At 41.6% G+C, this 19,851-nt stretch overlaps 1 long non-coding RNA gene across 1 annotated transcript in view; it reads left to right on the top strand.

Moving 5' to 3' along the window:
- Positions 1 to 833: 833 nt before the first annotated feature.
- The window catches only part of LOC105728561 (uncharacterized), a 183,804-nt gene continuing 164,786 nt past the window's right edge, over positions 834 to 19,851 (top strand). Inside the window, exons 1-5 of the long non-coding RNA XR_010343816.1 lie at positions 834 to 1,402; positions 1,789 to 1,915; positions 7,646 to 7,762; positions 16,689 to 16,895; positions 18,975 to 19,076. This is a non-coding gene — a long non-coding RNA (uncharacterized LOC105728561). The remainder of the gene's footprint in view (positions 1,403 to 1,788; positions 1,916 to 7,645; positions 7,763 to 16,688; positions 16,896 to 18,974; positions 19,077 to 19,851) is intronic.

The raw sequence follows: 19,851 nt of genomic DNA, 5'->3' as shown, positions 1-19,851 counted from the left end.
TTGGCCAATGCCTGTTCATAATTGGTTGAGTGTCATTCTTGGGAACATTATCTCCTGGGCACTTCTGGTTCACCCTGTGGCAGAAAACATCCTCAGGTAGAGAGACACAGGAGGCCACCACCATGGACAGGAAATGTCTACAAGTGACCTGGTGTATTAGTCTGTTTTCATGCTGCTGACAAAAGACACACCTGAGACTGGGTAATTCATAAAGAAAAAGATTTAATGGACTCACAGTTCCACATGGCTGAGGACGCCTCACAATCATGGCAGAAGGTGAAAGGCAGGTCTTACATGGTGGCAAGCGAGAGAGAATGAGAGCCAAGTAAAAGCGGAAACCCCTTATAAAACCATCAGATCTCATGAGACTTATTCACTACTACGAGAACAGTATGGGGGAGAATGCCCCCATGATTCAATTATCTCCTACTGAGTCCCTCCCACAACATCTCAGAATTATGGGAGCTATAAATCAAGATGAGATTTGGGTGAGAACACAGCCAAACCATATCACCTGGGATATGGGCAGAGCTCCTACAGTGCTATAATCTTTTTTTTTTTTTTTTTTTTTTTTTTGAGACCAAATCTCACCGTTGCCCAGGCTGGAGTGCAGTGGCAGTATCTTGGCTCATTGCAACCTCTGCCTCCTGAGTTCAAGTGGTTCTTGTACCTCAGCCTCCCGAGAAGTCAGGAAGCTACAATAATAGGAATCTGCTACCACACCCAGCTAATTTTTGTATTTTTAGTAGAGACAGGGTTTCACCATGTTGGCCAGGCTTGTCTCAAACTTCTGACCTCAGGTGATCTGCCCACCTCGGCCTCCCAAAGTGCTAGAATTACAGGCATGAGCCACTGCACCTGGCCTCTGCTATTATCTTAAATAATTATGTGTTGGTTGATTGAAAAATTTCTGGATTCCTGCCATGGCAGCCTTTTCACCTTAGTTTTGGACTCAGCATTAAGGACTGCCATACCTGGTTGTGCAGGCTGAGCACTATGTAACTCTACGGGGCACCACTCACCTAGGCTTCTGAGACTGCAATATGTATGGCACACCTAAAGTTATGCGGTGCCCAACCTGCACAACTCTTCTTACCCTTTGACTATTACCAAGCTCATCACTTTGGGGAAAGAGTAAAGGATTGATAGAACAGACATATTCACTTGGGCTTAACTACAATATTCTGTCTTTTAAGGGTCACTACACATTTTAAGCACCTGCGACCATTTCCATGTAGAAACCAGCACCTCCAGGACCCTGCAATCACTCTGAAGGAGTCAGCTTTGCACCCGCTGCTGATTTTAGCTTGCAAGCTGCAAAGGGTATCAATGAGTCTTTTTGCCAAGCACTCTTACGGACATGGCTTCAAAGTGTCTCTCCCAGGCTGGAGCTGGGATCTAGGTAAAAGCAATATGTATAATATATGTGATCCAGAGCATTGTCCCCATTGGGAGCCTTCCCCATTGCCCCCTGCCCGAGCCCCTCTATCTCTACTGAGCTTCCTTACCATGGTCACCCACAAGGTATCTGGGCTGTGAGAGTCAGTGAATTCTGGATGCCCAAGTTCAGTCAGTCATGCAATCACAAAGGGGCTCTGAATTGACTTCATTCCGGTTTCATTTATTCTTCTGTGGCGGGTGACAAGTTGTGAAAGTAAAATCAAATTGATGTGATTGATAGCATCTAGAAAAAAATTCAGAGCAGTTTGTGGAAAGGAAGTCATAGAATTAATTGAATACAGAATTGGAAAGCAACTCAGAGATCATCCCAACCATTTTCTGTTCCAGATGACGAGTTGAAGAATCAGAGGTCAAGGAGCTCACTGAGGGTCATATAGTGGGTTAATGGGAGAGGACCAGCATCCTCTATGGAGGCGACTATGTCTGCTTGCCAGTACATTATATCTGGCACAAGGTTAGCATTCACCAAATGTTTATGGAATGAGTTTATTCATTTTTATAACATTTGGGTTACCAAGAGGCCAAAACTATATAATTTTTTTCCTGTATCATGTCATGAGCATTTGTTGTTTTTGCAAATCCAGCATCTGTTACCCTTCCTGCTTATAGTGCATCCCTTTCTACACTAGGGGGGAGGAAGCATGTGGTCCAATTACAGCCAGTCAGAGCATTTCATTCCCCAAGTCATGGTGATTTGTTCAATGATTGACATGTGTTTCAAGTCAGACCAGTCAAAGCCAATGAGACTCAGTTCTTGGGACTTTTGGGTCATGTTGTTAACAACAGAGCCAGCCTAAGAATGAAGCCAATACAGAGGAAAGCAGAACTGAGTGCTAGAAAGAGCAAGAGCAAGTTTGGGTGATGGTATCTGACTCCAGTATCCATGTGTATCTAAAGCCAATCTATCCCTGAATGTTTTAGTTATGTGAGTGGATAATGTCCTCTCTTAAAAAAACAATTAGGGGCCATGTGCCGTGGCTCACGCCTGTAATCCCAGCACTTTGGGAAGCTGAGGCAGGCAGATCACCTGAGGTCGGGAGTTCGAGACCAGCCTGACCAACATGGAGAAATCCCGTCTCTACTAAAAAAAAAATACAAAATTAGCTGAGTGGCACATGCCTGTAATTCCAGCTACTCGGGAGGCTGAGGCAGGAGAATCACTTGAACCTGGGAGGCAGAGGTTGTAGTGAGCCAAGATCTTGCCATTGCACTCCAGCCCAGGAAACAAGAATGAAACTCCATCTCAAAAAAAAAAAAAAGAAAAGAAAAAAAAAAATTAGGAATTTATCGTTTGCGTCTGAAGTCAAAAGACAGCTAGCTTTGAAGCACCACTGAAACAACCTTCAGATTAGTTTGGTTCTTTCAACATCCCCTGTCCTTTGGATGTTCACTCTTCCATAAGCTCAGGGAAAATGGTCCCTCTTTAGCCTGAGGGGGTAAACTTTGATTAGCTTAAGCCTAATGTCATGATTTGATTTTCTTTACCAGTGATTGCTTTAGACATGAACATGTGATGCAAATGTTGTGAATGAGACCTAGACAAAAGGTGCTGCAGAGATTCTGGGATAGGTTTTCTTCTTGGTACCCAAGGGGAAAAACTGCCGTTTTCTATCTTTGTATATGGCTTTATGATGATATGATGCCTGGATCTGCAGCAGTCAGTTTGAGACCATGAGGAGTCAAGTTTGAGGCTAACAGCCAGCATGCATTGGTGGTGAGGCAGAGAGATGGAAAAAGCCTGTATCCCTGATGGCATCATTAAACTCTAAATTTCCAGGATTTCTGGGCTTTAAAAAATTTGAGGGGCCATGATTTTTTAGCCACTTTTTGGGATTCTATTACTTACAAATTTCCTCTGGAATCTTGTGACTCTATTATGTCTAGTTTGAAGACTAGTCTCTAGGCTAACTTTTTAACTCTGAAACCTGTTTTTTGGCTGGGCACAGTGGCTTGCATCTGTAATCACAGCACTTTGGGAGGCTGAGGCAGGTGGATCCCTTGAGCCCAGGAGTTTGGAACAAGCCTTGGCAACATGGCAAAAACCCTTCTCTACAAAACGTACAAAAATTAGCTGGGCATGGTGGCAAATGCCTGTAGTCCCAGCTACTCAGGAGGCTGCGGCAGGAGAATTGCTTAAACCCGGGAGGCGGAGGTTGCAGTGAGCCAAGATCACACCACTGCACTCCAACCTGGGTGACAGAGCGAGAATCTGTCTCAAAAAAAAAAAAAAATCAGGTGCAAATATCTGTTTGTTGGAACCAAAATGCTTAACTTTGGTTTAAACAAACCTATTTTGAGAATTTACATAGTTAAACAGTAATAAGGGAGAAATGAAGTTGTTAGCAGCTCCCAAGCAACTCCTGTCTTCCTGACAGTGCAGTTAAAATAAAAATCACATTGCCCAGAAGATGTGTTTGCCTCTGAACAGTGTCAATTAGATCAGAGGAGCATTTTTCCCAGGAGGACAGAAGAAGCACATGAGCTTTCCTGAGGTCCAGGATGCTGCTCAGAGGCAAATTTACAGTTCCCTGCTGGGGCTTGACGGCTGGATCCAAATGTTCTTGTCTATCTTTCTGCCTTATTGGGGGGTGGATTATGGCATTTGATGATTTAATCTGTGTAATCTCTAGACAAAACATGTCTCCATTTTGCTGCCAGGAAAATGTTAATTTATTCTTCTGGAACTAGAGAGGTAAATGAAGTGATTGAAGATGCAGTGTGTGCATTTGCATTTGTGTGCACACAAGCATGTGTGTGTATTGGTACACTAGGGTCTGTGTGAAGTGAAGCAAACAGGCCTAAAATCAAGGAATTTTTAGTGGAAAGTGTGTGAGTCTCCTTTAGGGAAATGTAGTCCCCACCCCTTGCCCAAATTGTATGCAAAATGTTGTGTCTATGGTGTGATTATTTTCCTGGAAGGTGCGTGGTGTCGTGTTCATCAAAATCTCAGGGGGATTTTGGAGAACGTCAGTCTGAAGTTTTGAGAACCACAATTACCTTAGGTATAAGGGACCCTTGACATTTAAGAAGCACTTTTATTTGGCAAGGAACTGGGGGCAGAGAGCAGCAATCGGATTTATTATTTTGAGCTTGTTACACCTATTTTTATTTTTGTCTTTTTTTTTTTTCCTTTTTATGGAGAACAGGGTCTCACTGTATTGCCCAGGCAGGTCTTGAGCTCCTGGGCTCAAGCTATCCTCCCGCCCCTGCCTTCCTAATAGTTGGGATTACAGGCATGAGCCACTACGCCTGGCTTTGAGTTTATTAAATTGGAAGCTTGAAAACACCCAGCCAGGTTGAGATAAACTTTGGCAAAACAAGCCCAAGCATCCCCATCTTCTCCTTCAACTGCCCCCTTCTCTCACTTTCTTCCAGTCCTCCTCTACTGTGCGAGGGTCTGCCCACCTCATATGCTACAGGCCTGCAACCAGCCTAGGGAATGTAAAGACCAGACACTTCCACTTAGTCAAACTGTGTCTGGCACATAGGACAAATTAAATAAACAGTGGTTTAAAAATTGCAGCCATCCAGATCTCTGAGAAATGGTAATTTGTTCCAGACATAGAACAAAGAGATTCCCGTTCTTTTCTTTTAACCTAAGAGGAAAAAAAAAAATAAACAAGCTAAGGAAAACAGACAAACTCAGAGATTATTCATTCGTGGCAAGTGGAAAACCCCATTAATGTGAGTTTCTTTATTTAAAAACAAGTAAGTACAATTTGGTGACTGTTCACCACCTCATGCCATGCTCCGTATACGACCCTTCACATGCATCACCTCCGTTAGTCATCACAGCAGCTTGGGGAGGTTGGAACTCTCAAATGCGTTTTACAGATAAGGAAACTGGAGAGGTTTACAGAGATGAAGCAATTCACCCAAGATAAGTAGATAGTAAGCATCGAGAGTCAGAATTTGAAAGGTCACTGTTTTGACAATGCTATGCCAACTCATGTGAACCTTGCATTTTCTGATTTCATTAGGGAAGACTTCCTGTGGGAGAAGGACCATGCACTAATGTTGAAAAAATGATATATACAGTGGATGAAGGAGATACTGTAGTCTGAGTGTAATTGGTTTAGGATTAAGCCATCCTTTTTAAACTTTACTGTGTATACGCATCACCTGGGAATCTTATTAAAATGCAGGTCCTGGCTGGGTGTAGTGGCTCACACCTATAATCCCAGACTTTGGGAGGCTAAGGTTGGAGGATTATTTGAGGCCAGAGTTTGGGAACAGCCTGGCAACAGAGTGAGACCCTGTCTCTGCAAAATAAATAAATAAATAGATAGATAGATAGCAGATCCTGATTTAGCAGGTTTGGGGAGGAGCCTGAGATTCATATTTCTTTTTTTTGAAACTGAGTCTCGCTCTGTTGCCCAGGCTGGAGTGCAGTGGTGTGATCTCAGCTCACTGCAACCTCTGCCACCTGGGTTCAAGTGATTCTCTTGCCTCAGCCTCCTGAGTAGCTGCGATTACAGGTGTCCGCCACCACGCCTGGCTAATTTTTGTTTTTTTTTTTTGTTAGTAAAGACGGGGTTTCACCATGTTGGCCAGGCCAGTCTTGAACTCCTAACCTCAGGTGATCTGCCCACCTTGGTCTCCCAAAGTGCTAGAATTACATGCGTGAGCCACTGCGCTTGGCTGAGATTCACATTCTTAAGCAGCTTCCAGGTGATGTTGTTGCTGCTGAGCTGTAGACATTTCAAGTAGCCAGGAGATAAGATACAGTGTTTATAAACAACTTGCTCACCTATGATGTCATTTGATCCTAACCTAAGCCCTGTGAGGTATCCATTGTCATTTCTATGTTACAGATGAATAAATTGAGAGTTTGGTTGAAAATAGGTACATTTTCAAGTGTTAGGCATTTCTAGGGATACAATAGCAAACAAGACATAGTTCTCATTTCAAGAAATTGACAATCCAGGAAACAAAGCTCTAGATAATTAAATTTGAAAGGTTTTGGGTGTTCAAAGAATGTTTGTTAAATGAGTGAAAAGCTTTGGCTCTGGGTGTCTCCATTCATCATAGGAGGAAGAGAAACAGGCTTAGGGTAATGGAGGATGATGTATTTAGTCTTAGGCATTGTAGATGACATCGCGGTGTAGCTGTCTAGTAAGCAGGTCTGGGTCTGGAGTTTAGGAGAGAGATCTAAGGTGAGGAGAGCTGAGAGTTTGAGAGCTGTCACTGCACAGGTGGTAACTGGAGTTATAGAAGATTCAATTCAGGATACAGAGGAGAATAAAGTTACCTAGAAGAGTTTAAGTTATGAAGATCCTTGGATGGGTTCCTAAAATAGGAAACTGCCTGGCCAGAAATTATAGGTTTTCAGAGGAAGAGGAGCCCAGTGAAAAAGACTCAGAAAAATTCACAAGAGAGGTAAGGAGGAAAGCCACAGAAGCCAAGGGATGAGACAACTTCAATGAAGAGGAGGTTTGTCACTGATGATGGGTAAGCCAGTGTCCTATGTGCCTCCTGATGCCATCTGAGGTGGGCACAACATGTCTTCTGTAATATCTTTCGAAAATGCATGCCTAGAATCTAATCATGAGAAAACACAGACAAACCCAAACTGAGGGACATTCTACGAAACTACCTGGATGCACTTTTCAAAATTTTTTTGCATCTTGAAAGACTAAGAAATACTAAGGCTTCCAGGCCAGGCACAGTGGGTCACACCTGTAATCCCAGCACTTTGGGAGACTGAGGTGGGCAGATCACATGAGGTCAGGAGTTTGAGACCAGCCTGGCCCACACAGTGAAGCCCCACCTCTACTAAAAATGTAAAAATTGGCTGGGCATGATGGTGCATGCTTGTAATTCCAGCTACCCGTGAGTCTGAGACAGGAGAATCACTTGAACCCGGGAGTTGGAGGTTGTAGTGAGCTGAGATCATGCTATTGCACTCCAGCCTGGGTGACAAGAGCAAAACTCCATCTCAAAAAACAAAACAAAACAAAATTAAGGCCTCCAGATATAATAAAAGGAGACTAAAGAGCCATGACAAGTAAATTTGGCTCTGTATTTGATCTTCCATCAGAAAAAAAAAGTTGCAAAAGATATAGAGATAACTGACAAAATTTTAAAATGGGCTGCTGCCTAGATAATAGTATTACATCAATGTTATTTTTCCTAAATTTGATAATTGTGTTGTGATTGTATAATAGAATATCTTTGTTCTTAGGAAACATGCTGAAATGTTTATAGGTGAAGTTTGGGATATCTGCCATTTACCCTTCTGCTGTGATCTGAATGTTTGTGTCCTTCCAAGATTCATATGTTGAAGACTAATCCTCAATGTGTGAGTATTTGGAGATGGGACCTTCAGAGGTGATAAGGTCATGAGGGCCCTAATCTCCCATTCATGCCAGAGGTTACAGTGAGAGAACAGCCGGCTCTCATCAGATACTGAATGTCTGGCAACTCGGTCTTGGACTTCCCAGCCTCTAGAACTGTGGGGGAAAATATTCAGTTGCTTAGAAACCATCCAGGTTATAGTGTTTTGTTGTAATAGCCTGAACAGATTAAGTACCTTCAATGGTTCTGAAGAAAAAAAAAAAAAAAAAAAAGGATAAATACATGCATAAGGCAAATGAGGCAAAATATTAATTGGTAAATCTGGGTAAGGATACATGGGTATTCACTATACTATTCTTACAACTTTTTTATAGACTTGGAACATTTCAATGTAACTTTTCTTTTAATGGATATACACTATTGGCCGGGCATGGTTGCTCACGCCTGTAATCCTAGCACTTTGGGAGACTGAGGCGGGTGAATTTCCTGAGCTCAGGAATTCAAGACCAGCCTGGGCAACATAGTGAAACTCCATCTCTATTAAAAAAAAAAAAAGTAAAAAAAAAAAATGGATATACACTATCAAATTTTGTGGAGAGGTGAGAAAACCAATGGTCTAAAGTATCCATTGGGCCAGGCATGGTGGCTCATGCCTGTAATCCTAGCACTGTGGGAGACTGAGGCAGGAGGATTGCTTGAGCTCAGGAGTTCAAGGCCAGCCTGGGCAACATAGGGAGACTCAGTTTCTACAAAAATTAGCTAGGCATAGTAGCATGTACCTGTGGTCCCAGCTACTTGGGAGGCTAAGGTGGGAGGACTGCTTGAACCCAGGAGGTTGAAGCTGCAGTGAGCCCTGATTGCACCACTACACTCCAGCCTGGGTGACAGAGCAAGATTCTGTCTCAAAAAAGAAAAGAAAAGTATCCATTGGATTGAGCAACATGGATTTATCCTTGAATGTACTGCACTTATATTCTGGAAGGAAACCCATACATGAATTTATACAATTACAGACTGGAATGGGGACTGGGAGGAAAGAACAGGAAGCTGTATAGATAGATGAGAGAATAACATGGATGTAATTAGTGCCTTGGACAAACCAGTCCCAGTGGCACACAGGAGCCAATGCCAGACTGCAATGGAATGAGGGGGAAGTGAGGATGTGGGAACAGAGCATAGACACCTCCTTCAGGAGGCTTGGGTAAAGAGGATTGATCATAAAAATTAGCTACTACAGGGAGAGGTGGGGTCAAGGTAGAAACTGGGAAGTCATGGGAGGTTTTGAAGAGGTTGTTACATCTGGTAAGGGTATGTGATGGCAGACAGGGGTTTCCAGGGAGGTAGAATGTGGATGGTCTACACCACGGGAACAAGGACGACACTTAGGGAAGGGAGAGGTGTTTGTGAAAGGTGAGAAACTTGGTCCATCCGGGGCCTGAGATGTCTGTGGTGGGCCATGAAAGGGGCAGCTGAGGAAGCAGGGAGCGGGTAGATTTGTTTGCCAGTCTGAGCACCTTGACTTTTGCCAGAAAGAGGTGCAACCTCTTGTCTGGTGTCTCAGCCAGCAGATGGCAAGGTGGGACCCACACTCTCTTCCAGAAGTTTCTCTGCACAAAAGAAAAGTGTTATATTAAGTGCTCCCAGGTATTCAAGCCAGAAGCTGATGTACCATCTGTATTAGTATGTTCTCATACTGCTATAAAGACATACCTGAGACTGGGTAATTTATGAAGAAAAGAGGTTTAGTTGACTCCCAGTTTCACAGGCTTAGCAGAAAGCATGACCGGGAGGCCTCAGGATAATTACAATTATTGTGGAAGGTGAATGGGAAGCATTGGTGGAAGTTTGTAGATGGCCGCCTTCTCCCCATGTCTTCACATATTTGTCCCTCTGTGTCTGTGTCTAAATTTCCTCTTCGTATGAGAACAACAGTCAGATAAGAACTCACCATAATTATCTCATTTTAATTTAATTACCTCTTTAAAGACCTGGTCTCCAAATATAGCCACACTCTGAGGTACTAGGAGTTAGGACTTCAACATGTCCATTTTGGTGATGGGTGCTGGGAGTGGGGAAAGGACATGCTTCAGCCCACAGCAACTCTTCTCATCATTTAGAATGCAGCCTAAATGTCCTTGGGAAGGCTTTCTTTTCCTCCACTCCATCCAATCCAAAGTAGATTTACCATTATTTTCATATATAGCACCCTGTTCCCCGCTACACTTATTCCATTTTGTAATTGCACATTCATTTATGGATCTCCATCTACAATGTAAGTGTCATGAATTCAAGGATCATCTCTTTTCTGATCACTGCTATATCCCCAGGATTAGCATAGCTCTTGACCCATAGGAGGCAGTCAAAATAAATTTGTTGAATGAACAGATTAATGAAAAGTCCAGAGACTGAACAGAATCTAGCAACTTTGCATCTAGTTGGACTGAGGCCAAAACCACCAAAAGGAGAGGTGATTCTTTCTTATGTTTAAAGATCAGCAGAACAAGTGATTTCACACCAACCCTTAGTACTCCTCACGGCAGCCTTTTGGCATGAAATGTGCAAAGTGTGACTGGAAATCGATTCAAGCTCAGAAGTAGACAGCTGGGAAGAACACATTTGTAAAATTATTGCTGGTGTGTGCTGTGACATAGCAGTCCAATATGGCACCACAGGCCAGTGTCTGACCAAAACTAATGGCATTATACTTTTTGTTTAAAATTCAACCTTAAGCAGGGACAGAACAAATTTCATTCTTGTTCAATTGTTTTAGAGGTTGATTAGATTTAGACTGAATTTGAAGTGGATTTCTAGGTGAATCCATTTTAAAATTGTAATGTTTGGGTTGTGCTAAGGCTTAGTGCATCTGTACAGTTTTACTCTAGCTTTTGGTTCATAGACAGTTTCTGAACGATCACTGTGAGTCTCAGCCATTCTTATGCAAGATCATACATCCCAAGAATCTTCTTGCTAGAAGGTCCTGAAGACTTATTTTGTGTAGTCTCCTGGCTGCAAAGTGTTCATTTGAGTCATCCAAGGAAGATTGTTCATTTGGATTAGCAAAGAAGCATGAGATACAGTCTCCACTTTCAAAATTGCATCTTGAGAGCAGAGGCCAAATCGTGGTCTTCTTTTTTCCTATCTGGTGCTTTCTGCAATTGTAGCAGGAACAGCAGTGTGGTGACATTTGTCGTTTTTTGGCTGCCCAGTGTTAGAATCTGCACCCACTATTTGGAAAATTTCCCCTGTGTGAGTCTTGCGGGGAGGCAGAACCCTCCTCCTGCAAGAGAAGCTTCGAAGATGAGGTATTCGTCTTCCCAGGATCCTTTGCAGCTCAGGTGTGATCATGTGACATGGAGTTGGCCAGTTAGATGCACTTGTGTGGGACTTTGAAATGGAATCAGCGTCATGCAGAATAGAGGCAATGGAGGATCAGTTATGGAGGTGGCAGGAGCAGCAGTGGGTTTCTAGAGGGCAATAATGGTGCCAATGGCAGCACTCAGTGCCCAGGGCTAGCAGGGGCTGAGGTCTAAACTGTAGTGCCCTTGGCTCGGGGATTGCTGCAGTCCTGTGTTCCCTGAGCTGCTCTTGCTGCCTGAATTTGGCAGAGGTCCCGGCTGCTTGCCAGACTTGGCTCTCCAGCCTTCCTTGTCATTCTATGAGCTCCCTCATCATCGCCAAAATGCTTAAAGGAGACAGAGTTGGTTTCTATTGCTTGAATCTAGGAAACCTGGCATGTGTAAACTCTTGGGCTACTAACCTGGAATAACAATAAAGCCACTTTCTTACTTTTCCATAATTCAATTAAAATTTTATTCTGATATCCCATTATGTTGGGTGGTTGATACTTGATCTCAGTCAGTTCAGAATCTCTTCTCTCCACTTCCCTCCCTTTATTGAAAAAATAAATTTAAGTTCCAGAATACATGTGCAGGATGTGCAGGTTTGTTACGTAAGTAAATGTGTGCCACAGTGGTTTGCTGCAAAGATCAACCCATCAGCTAGGTATTAAGCCCCGCATGCATAAGCTATTTATCCTGATGCTCTTCTTCCCCAGTGCCCCCAGGACAGGCCCCGGTGTGTGTTGTTCCCCTTCCTGTGTCCATGTGTTCTTATTGTTCAGCTCCCACTTACAAATGAGAACATGTGGTGTTTGCTTTTCTGTTCCTGAGTTAGTTTGCTGAGGATAATGGCTTCCAGCTCTATCCATATCCCTGCAAAGGACGTGATCTCATTCCTTTTTATGGCTACATAGTTGTCCATGGTGCTACACGTACCACATTTTCTTTATCCAGTCTGTCATTGATGGGCATTTGAGTTGATTCCATGTCTTTGGTATTGTGAATAGTGCTGCAAGGAACATGTGTATCTTTATAATAGAATGATTTATCATCCTTTGGGTATATATCCAGTAAGGGGATTGCTGGGTCAGATGGTATTTCTGGGTCTCTGAGGAATTGCCACTCCCCTTTTTTAAAGGTAACATTTTAAAGTAATTTTTTAATATCGCAAAGTACAGAAAAGATGAAAAATAGGGGAAAATGCTAGCAATAACCCCACCATTCTAATTCAATGACTAGTACTTGCATTGTCTTCATCTTTTTCATGTGTATGTTTTTACTAGTTTATGCATATGCTCAGTGCAAGCCATTCTTTATCCTACTTAAAACATTTTAGCTTATTATTGCATCAACATTTTTTTCTCATGACTTCTGGTATTTATAATTACAATTATGGGTTTTATTATAAACGTTATATATTTAAAAAGTTAAAATATATAGAAGTTACAGAAATAATACAATAAGCATCCACATACCCCTTTTAGATCAATTGTTAACATTTTGCTATATTTGCTTTCTCTCTTTGAAAATAATTTGCCAGAAATTATGACACTTTACCTCTTAATACTTCAGCATGGATTTTCCTAAGAAAAAGGACTTTCTTCTACATAATTGCATTACCATTACCATGGTTAAGAAAATTAACAATAATTTTAATAATATCATCTAAAATGTAGTTTATAGTTAAAATCCCTCAATTATCCTAAGAATGCCTTTTATAACTGGGGTTTTAGAGCCTGACTTTTTCTTTTTTAAGTTCCAGGAGGCTTAAATAATACTCAATAATAATAAAGTATTGGGGGGCAAGCAGGGAGATACTGTTTCCTGTGACTGGATTGTAGCTATTCATCCCCTTAGTTCCTTGATGGCTTCTTGGGTGAACACTCAAAACAGAGCTGATTCCCAGCTCTGATTCCTTTCTGGAGTTTCTGTGGCTTCTAATGGGGTAAGAGGCAGCTATTCCCAATGCCCAAGCTCTCCCCCTCCTCCCTTCTCCTTTTATGGAGTCTTGACGGCAAGAAACCCTGGTCTGACTCATGTTTGTTTTATTGAGGCCCAAGGCCCTCCAGGGTTCAGGCTTTTGAAACTTAAAAGGCGTTCTTCTGCTTTCAACTACCGGTGGTCTGACCACTCAAATAGAGAAGGGTCATGTGATAACATACTGATGATGAGAGGAAAGAGCATTGGTTAACTTTTCAAAATATTATCCTGGCTTCCATGTTCTGTGCAGACATTAGGACATACACTTAGCTGTTACGCCCCAGGACAGTCATACTGGTTGTCAAAACATTAAAATACTTCTCAACAAGAGCGTGAATTTTATCATCCAAAAAGGCAACGTTGGCTTGTGAGCATTCCTTCATCCTTCTCGTATGTATATTTTTAGATCTAATCAATGCATTGGCAAATGATTAGCATAAAGTACACTGTTCTGAGCCCCCTGTCCTCTAGACAGCCCTACCTCTTCCCTGGGACACTTCAGATCTCCAGCAACCAATGGGTGAATGCCTGGAAGAAACAGATGCCTTCAGGACCCTGTTTACCTCTCTTCTGATGGGTCAGTGCAGAGACTTCTGGGCTGCTAAGTGTTTTGAAGAGCCCCATGGAGCAAATGTAAATCGGATCATATCACCTCCTGCTTAAAATCCATCACTGACTTCCTGCTTCACTCTGAATTAAGTTCCAGCTGTTTTACAGAGCATGTAAAACCTTACAAGATATGGCCCTTGCTTTCCTCAGCCTCTTCTCTATTTCCCCTCCACCTGCTTTGCACCCTGCTCTTCCTACTGGTGTTCTAGCTGAAATAGACTCGTTCACTCCTTACAGATTCCGTGCTCTTTTTGTATTCTGGATCCTCTCACAGTTGTTCCCGTTGCCTGGAGTTGCCTCACTAATTACTACTGATCTTTGGATTTTAGTTTAAATGCCATCTCTTCTGGGAGGTTGTCGCTGAACCTTCCAGGTCTAGGTTCAGGCTTTCTGTGCTCTCTGAACTCTTTTTACTGTAGAATTTATCCCAACAATTTCATATTATTGCTATGCCTTCCTGATAGGACTCTGGGATTCAGAGGGCCAGCACCCATTCTTATCTTGCTCATCATTTGACCCCAGATGTCTAACATTATAATAAATGTTCATTGGAAGAAATAATGACATTGATATAGACATTTATATACATCTATGTGTATATAGGTATATACACACAGAAACACATCTGAGAGCATGAACAGATGAGAATCAGAAAAAGGGGAAGATTTGGGACATGGCTAAAATTAGAATGATGTCATCTCAAGTTTCCAAATAAGAACATTGGTATAGGAGGAGATCATGTAAAAATCTAGTAGCCTGGTAAATCTAGTAGCCTGGTGGAAGGGAAGTGGCAGAACCAGTGCTGATTGGGACAGGAGATTATCTTACAAATAATTCACAATCTAGGTCTCTTAGAGACAATGGTTTAGAAAAAAGCTATACCTTTACAATACAAAGGAAACAACCCTCCATGCCCCTGAGTCCATCAACAAAGCAAAGAGATTCTTTTTTCTTGCCACTCTGGGAGACAAGGCATTCGAGATGAATATTTGATCCCAAGGCCATTAAAACAATAATGAGGCTGCACCCAGCATGTTTTTTCACCTAGCAGTGTCCCTTGGCTACCACAGACACTGCCTTCTGGTTCCTACAGAGCCCCACCTGTTTCATAAATGTTGACCAACCTGCCCTGAGTCATAGCTGCTCAGTCACTTTGTTTGTGCTGTAATTGCGGGGCGTCTGCGTGGAGGTGTTTTCCGTCCTTTTCAGCTAATGCAGTGGTCCCTAGTGGAGCTAGTCCAGGCAGGGGTGCCCCAAAAAAGGCAGTGAGTGACCATCCAGGGCTTGGTGTGAGGGAATGCATCTCAAGAAGCCAGTTTTCACCCATGCTATAATAAACAGAAGGGTTTATTCATTTACTCATGTATTCATTCTTTCTACAACCCCTACTAAAAGGGGTTGTAAAGTTAAATTCCTGCAGGGAGTTAGTGTAATATACAAAGTGTAATGAATGAAGAGAAGTGTGTGTCAAACTAGAAAGTAAACGTCCCCTCTAAAGAAGACAGCTGCTTTTCAAGTTGAGACAAATGTTTCTCTGGGATAGATCTGTATCACTGCATTTCAGATGTGCTGTTTCCCCTCCTGCAGAGGGATTACATATGCCCATCCCATTGACTGATTTGGCCATTGAAATATGAATGAGCTCATGCCTGTAATCCTAGCACTTTGGGAGGCCAAGGCGGGTGGATTGCCTGAGGTCAGGAGTTTGAGACTAGGCTGGCCAACATGGTCAAACCCCATCTTTACTAAAACTACAAAAATTAGCTGGGCATGGTGGTGCACACCTGTAATCCCAGCTACTTGGGAGGCTGAGGCAGGAGAATTGCTTGAGCCTGGGGGGCAGAGGCTGCCGTGAGCTGAGATGGTTCCACTGCACTCCAGCCTGGGTGACAGAGCTAGACTCTGTCTCAAAAAAAGAAGAAACACAAAAATAATAATTTATCCTTTGACAAACACTGCAAAGCAGTGGTACAAGGTACAGTGAGAGCTATGTGAGGGGTATTAAGCTAGAACTGGGTCAGGAAAGGCTTTACTGGGAGACGAGAAGGACTTAGCCAGATGAAGGAATAGCAGTGGGATTGGGAGCAGGTGATTATGGGCCAGGTGAAGGGCGCTGAGTGGGAAAGTAGGGACTCTTATCTTTCTCCTAACAATGAATTTGAGAAGCTCCAAGAAGTTTAGTGTAGCTGGAGTTCCAAATAAAAGAGATGTGGCTTGAGTGCTAAATGGGTCTTTGTAGGCCGTGGAGGACAGTCTGGGCTTTAGCCTAAGAGTAATAGGGAGCCATTGAATGATTCTTAGCAAGATAATATCATATCTGAAGTGGTGGGAAAGTGACATTTATTTAATTATCTATTCTTTTATTGATTTATTAAACATATCTTTGAGTGTTCACTTTGTGTCAGTAATTGTCCAAATTACAGTAAATACAAAGATAAATCCTACCCTCAAGGAACTCAGCTTAACTTAGAAGGGGGATGACACATAGACACAGCTATAAATAAAAGTAGAAAGTGGTGTATGCCATCATTCATTCATTCACTTATTTATGCAACAAATGTTTATTGAGCACTTACACAGATGTGCCAGGCACTCTTTGTATATCTTGGTTGTATGTTGAACAAGACATCATGAATCTTATAATTTAGGTTATTTCATAAGACAAAGTTCCTCCCTTCCTCCCTCCCCCCCTCCCCCCCCTTCCTCCCTTCCTTCCTTCTCTCTTTCTTTCTTATAATGACTATCTGTGGGACTATGTCTTATTATCTCAGTTTCCAGAAATCCTTTTATTGTAACTATATGTATGTCATTTTTTCTCTTGCAGTGATTTTTTTTTTTAAAGATGGAGTCTCCCTCTGTTGCCCAGGCTGGAGTGCAGTGGCATGATCTCAGCTCACTGCAACCTCTGCCTCCTGAGTTCAAGTGATTCGTATGTCTCAGCCTCCCAGATAGCTGGGATTATAGGTGTGCATCACCCTGCCTGGCTAATTTTTGTATTTTTAGTAGAGACGGGTTTCACTATGTTGGCCAGGCTGGTGTCGAATTCCTGACCACAAGCGATCTGCCCACTTCAGCCTCCCAAAGTGTTGGGATTACAGGCATGAACCACTGCACCTGGCCAGTTTCCTTATATCCAAAAAGGGAAATGTATCCACGCCACAAAATCGTAATGCTTTCGTGACAGAAAGTGCTCAGCATAATGTCGGGAAGGTAAGTACTCTATAAACGGCAGCTATTGTATTATTATTATTACCATTTTATTTACCAGAAGGAAAAGAAGAATTTCTAAGATCAATATAATTAGATGTATTGAATATAGAAGGAGTCAAGCCAGGGGAAAATGTGAGTGGCTCCCAGAGGGCTAGAATCAATCAGGAGTGGCACGTGTATGTGTGTGTGTGCGCCTACTGGGGGAGTCATTATAGCATTTCTTGGATAGTAAAAATATCAATATTATGATTGATAGATAATATTACTTTCCCTGAGCTAAGAGAGGAAAGGAAAAAATGGAGAATGTGATTGAATGGTAAAGCTGATGCAAGAAGAGATTTATAGGGAACACAGGAAGTAGATATGTAGCCATTTCCTGTGTGATTCAGGATGTCTGGCCATTTGGAGTGCTAGGAGGCCTTTGGCAGCATGGTCATAATCCTTTCTGAATTAATAAGGTAAAGAGAAAATATAAGAACATTCCATGAAGTTTGTCATCTCTGCCAAGGCCCTGCAACATCAGACTAAGTTGGTCAGGCAGATGCGTACACCCAGGCTGAGTCTAAAGGTACTCTCTGCATAGGAAGCAGGGGCTCCAGATGATGGGGACAGCCATTTTAGTTGACATTAAAAAACTGGCAGCCATTTTGACATTGAACAAATTTTCCCAAGTGTTTGTAATAATATGGTGATAGATGCTATCTAAAGATTCTGTATTATAAACCAGTTATAAATATATTATGTGTACACACGTGTGTATATATTTATATATCATGTATATGTATATATAACATGCACATATATATATATAACATGCATATATATATTAGGGTGATATGTGTGTATACATATGTATTGTGTGTGTGTGTATGTGAATATATATATAACATGCATATATATATTAGGGTGATATGTGTGTATACATATGTATTTTGTGTGTGTGTATGTGAATATATATATAACATGCATATATATATTAGGGTGATATGTGTGTATACATATGTATTGTGTGTGTGTGTATGTGTATATATATATATACACTTCGCTAAGACATATGGAACACCACTGTCCGATAGGCATATAATACCCACCATGTAAGTAATTTTAAATTTTCTAGTAGCCACATTATAAATAAGTAAAAAGGAGCATGTGAAATTAATTTTCATAATGTTTTCTTTAACTCAGTATATCCAAAATAAAATGTTATCATTTCAACATGCACTCAATTTAAAAATTATTAATGCTATGATCTACATTTTTTTTTTTTTTTTGAGACAGGGTCTCACTCTGTTGCCCAGGCTGGAGTGCAGTGGCACGATCTTGGCTCACTGAAACTTCTGCCTTCCAGGCTCAGGTGATCCTCTGACCTCAGCCTCCCGAAGAGCTGGTACTACAGACATGCACCACCACACCTGGCTAATTTTTGTATTTTTTTGTAGAGACAGGGTCTTGCTCTGTTGCCCATCCCAGGCTGGTCTTGAACTCCTGGGCTCAAGTGATCCACCTGCCTCAGCCTCCTAAAGTGTTGTAGGAAAGTCATGAACCACCACGCCTGGTCCTTTTTTTCCCCACAGTTAGTCTTTGAAACCCAGTGTGTATTTTATACTCACAGCACATGTCAGTTATGATCAACCATATTTCAAGTGTTCAATATCCACGTGTAGTTAGTTACTACTGTATTGGACAGTACAGAATACAGAATGATGACTTGCAAACATCGTTGACCTAAGTCAGAAATATATGTTTAGTTATAACTCAGTACACACACACATACATACAAAAAAGCAAAAGTTTTATGAAAAAAAAATTATACTATGAATCATGCACTCTGATATTTTCTTTTCTGTTCTGTCTCATTCTTCAAAAAAAAATGCTGATCGTGACCCACTAAACTGAATGACCATATAAGGTAGAGTCCTGTTTGAAAACTGTTAGTATGGGAAGTATGTGGGGTTACATCTTGAATGTTAGTGCTTAAGACAAAAATTTTGTGTGGACAAAATTATCTTAAATTTTCCTGGGTCTTTACAAGGTCAAAAGGCAAGAATTAACTTACCTTATTTCTTTTTGCATTTTTAGTGTGACCTTCCTTTTCCTGAGGCATTGGGGTCAAATTCTAATGTGACTGGTTTTAAGATATGCAGGATGAAAGTTTTGCATTTTCATAATCAAATTCATAAGGTAAATGTGGGTTTGTTGCCAACACACTGGATACAATATATGTTTTTTTTTTTTTTTTTTTTGAGACGGAGTTTCGCTCTTGTTACCCAGGCTGGAGTGCAATGGCGCGATCTCGGCTCACCGCAACCTCTGCCTCCTGGGTTCAGGCAATTCTCCTGCCTCAGCCTCCTGAGTAGCTGGGATTACAGGCATGCGCCACCATGCCCAGCTAATTTTTTGTATTTTTAGTAGAGACGGGGTTTCACCTTGTTGACCAGGATGGTCTCGATCTCTTGACCTCGTGATCCACCCGCCTCGGCCTCCCAAAGTACTGGGATTATAGGGATACAATATATGTTTAATTAATTTATATATATTATATTTCTGTATATGTGTAAGATCTTATATGACATGGCATTGGGATAAGGGCAATAAACTGCCCTGAAATTGTATGCAACTTAAAAATATTAATTGCCTTCCAAAGGGTTGTATTCCAGCTAAAACTAAGAAAACACATTGGCCTAGTGTGCTTATAATACTATAGGGAAGAAAAAAAGCTTTTCTTTTAACTCTCCTAGGTTCTATAGCTGGGACCTAAGAGTTAGACTGACAAAAGACAGATTAACAGGAGAAAAGGCAAGCAAGTTTTATTTGATTTTAATATTTTTATTTTTATTCTTTATGTTTTTCTTACATACATAGAGGACTTCATAGCAAAGAAATGAAGATACAAATAGGTGGTTAAACCTGGGATCTTATATACCATTTTAACAAAAGGTGATAAATTTATGGAGCA

This window comes from Aotus nancymaae, unplaced genomic scaffold (genome assembly GCF_030222135.1).
Source record: "Aotus nancymaae isolate 86718 unplaced genomic scaffold, 86718_ANA_hifiasm-v0.15.2.pri h1tg000021l, whole genome shotgun sequence".
In the NCBI taxonomy this organism is placed as follows: Eukaryota; Metazoa; Chordata; class Mammalia; order Primates; family Aotidae; genus Aotus; species Aotus nancymaae.
Note: the sequence above shows the minus strand (reverse complement) of the source record. Positions and strands in the feature narration are given on the sequence as shown.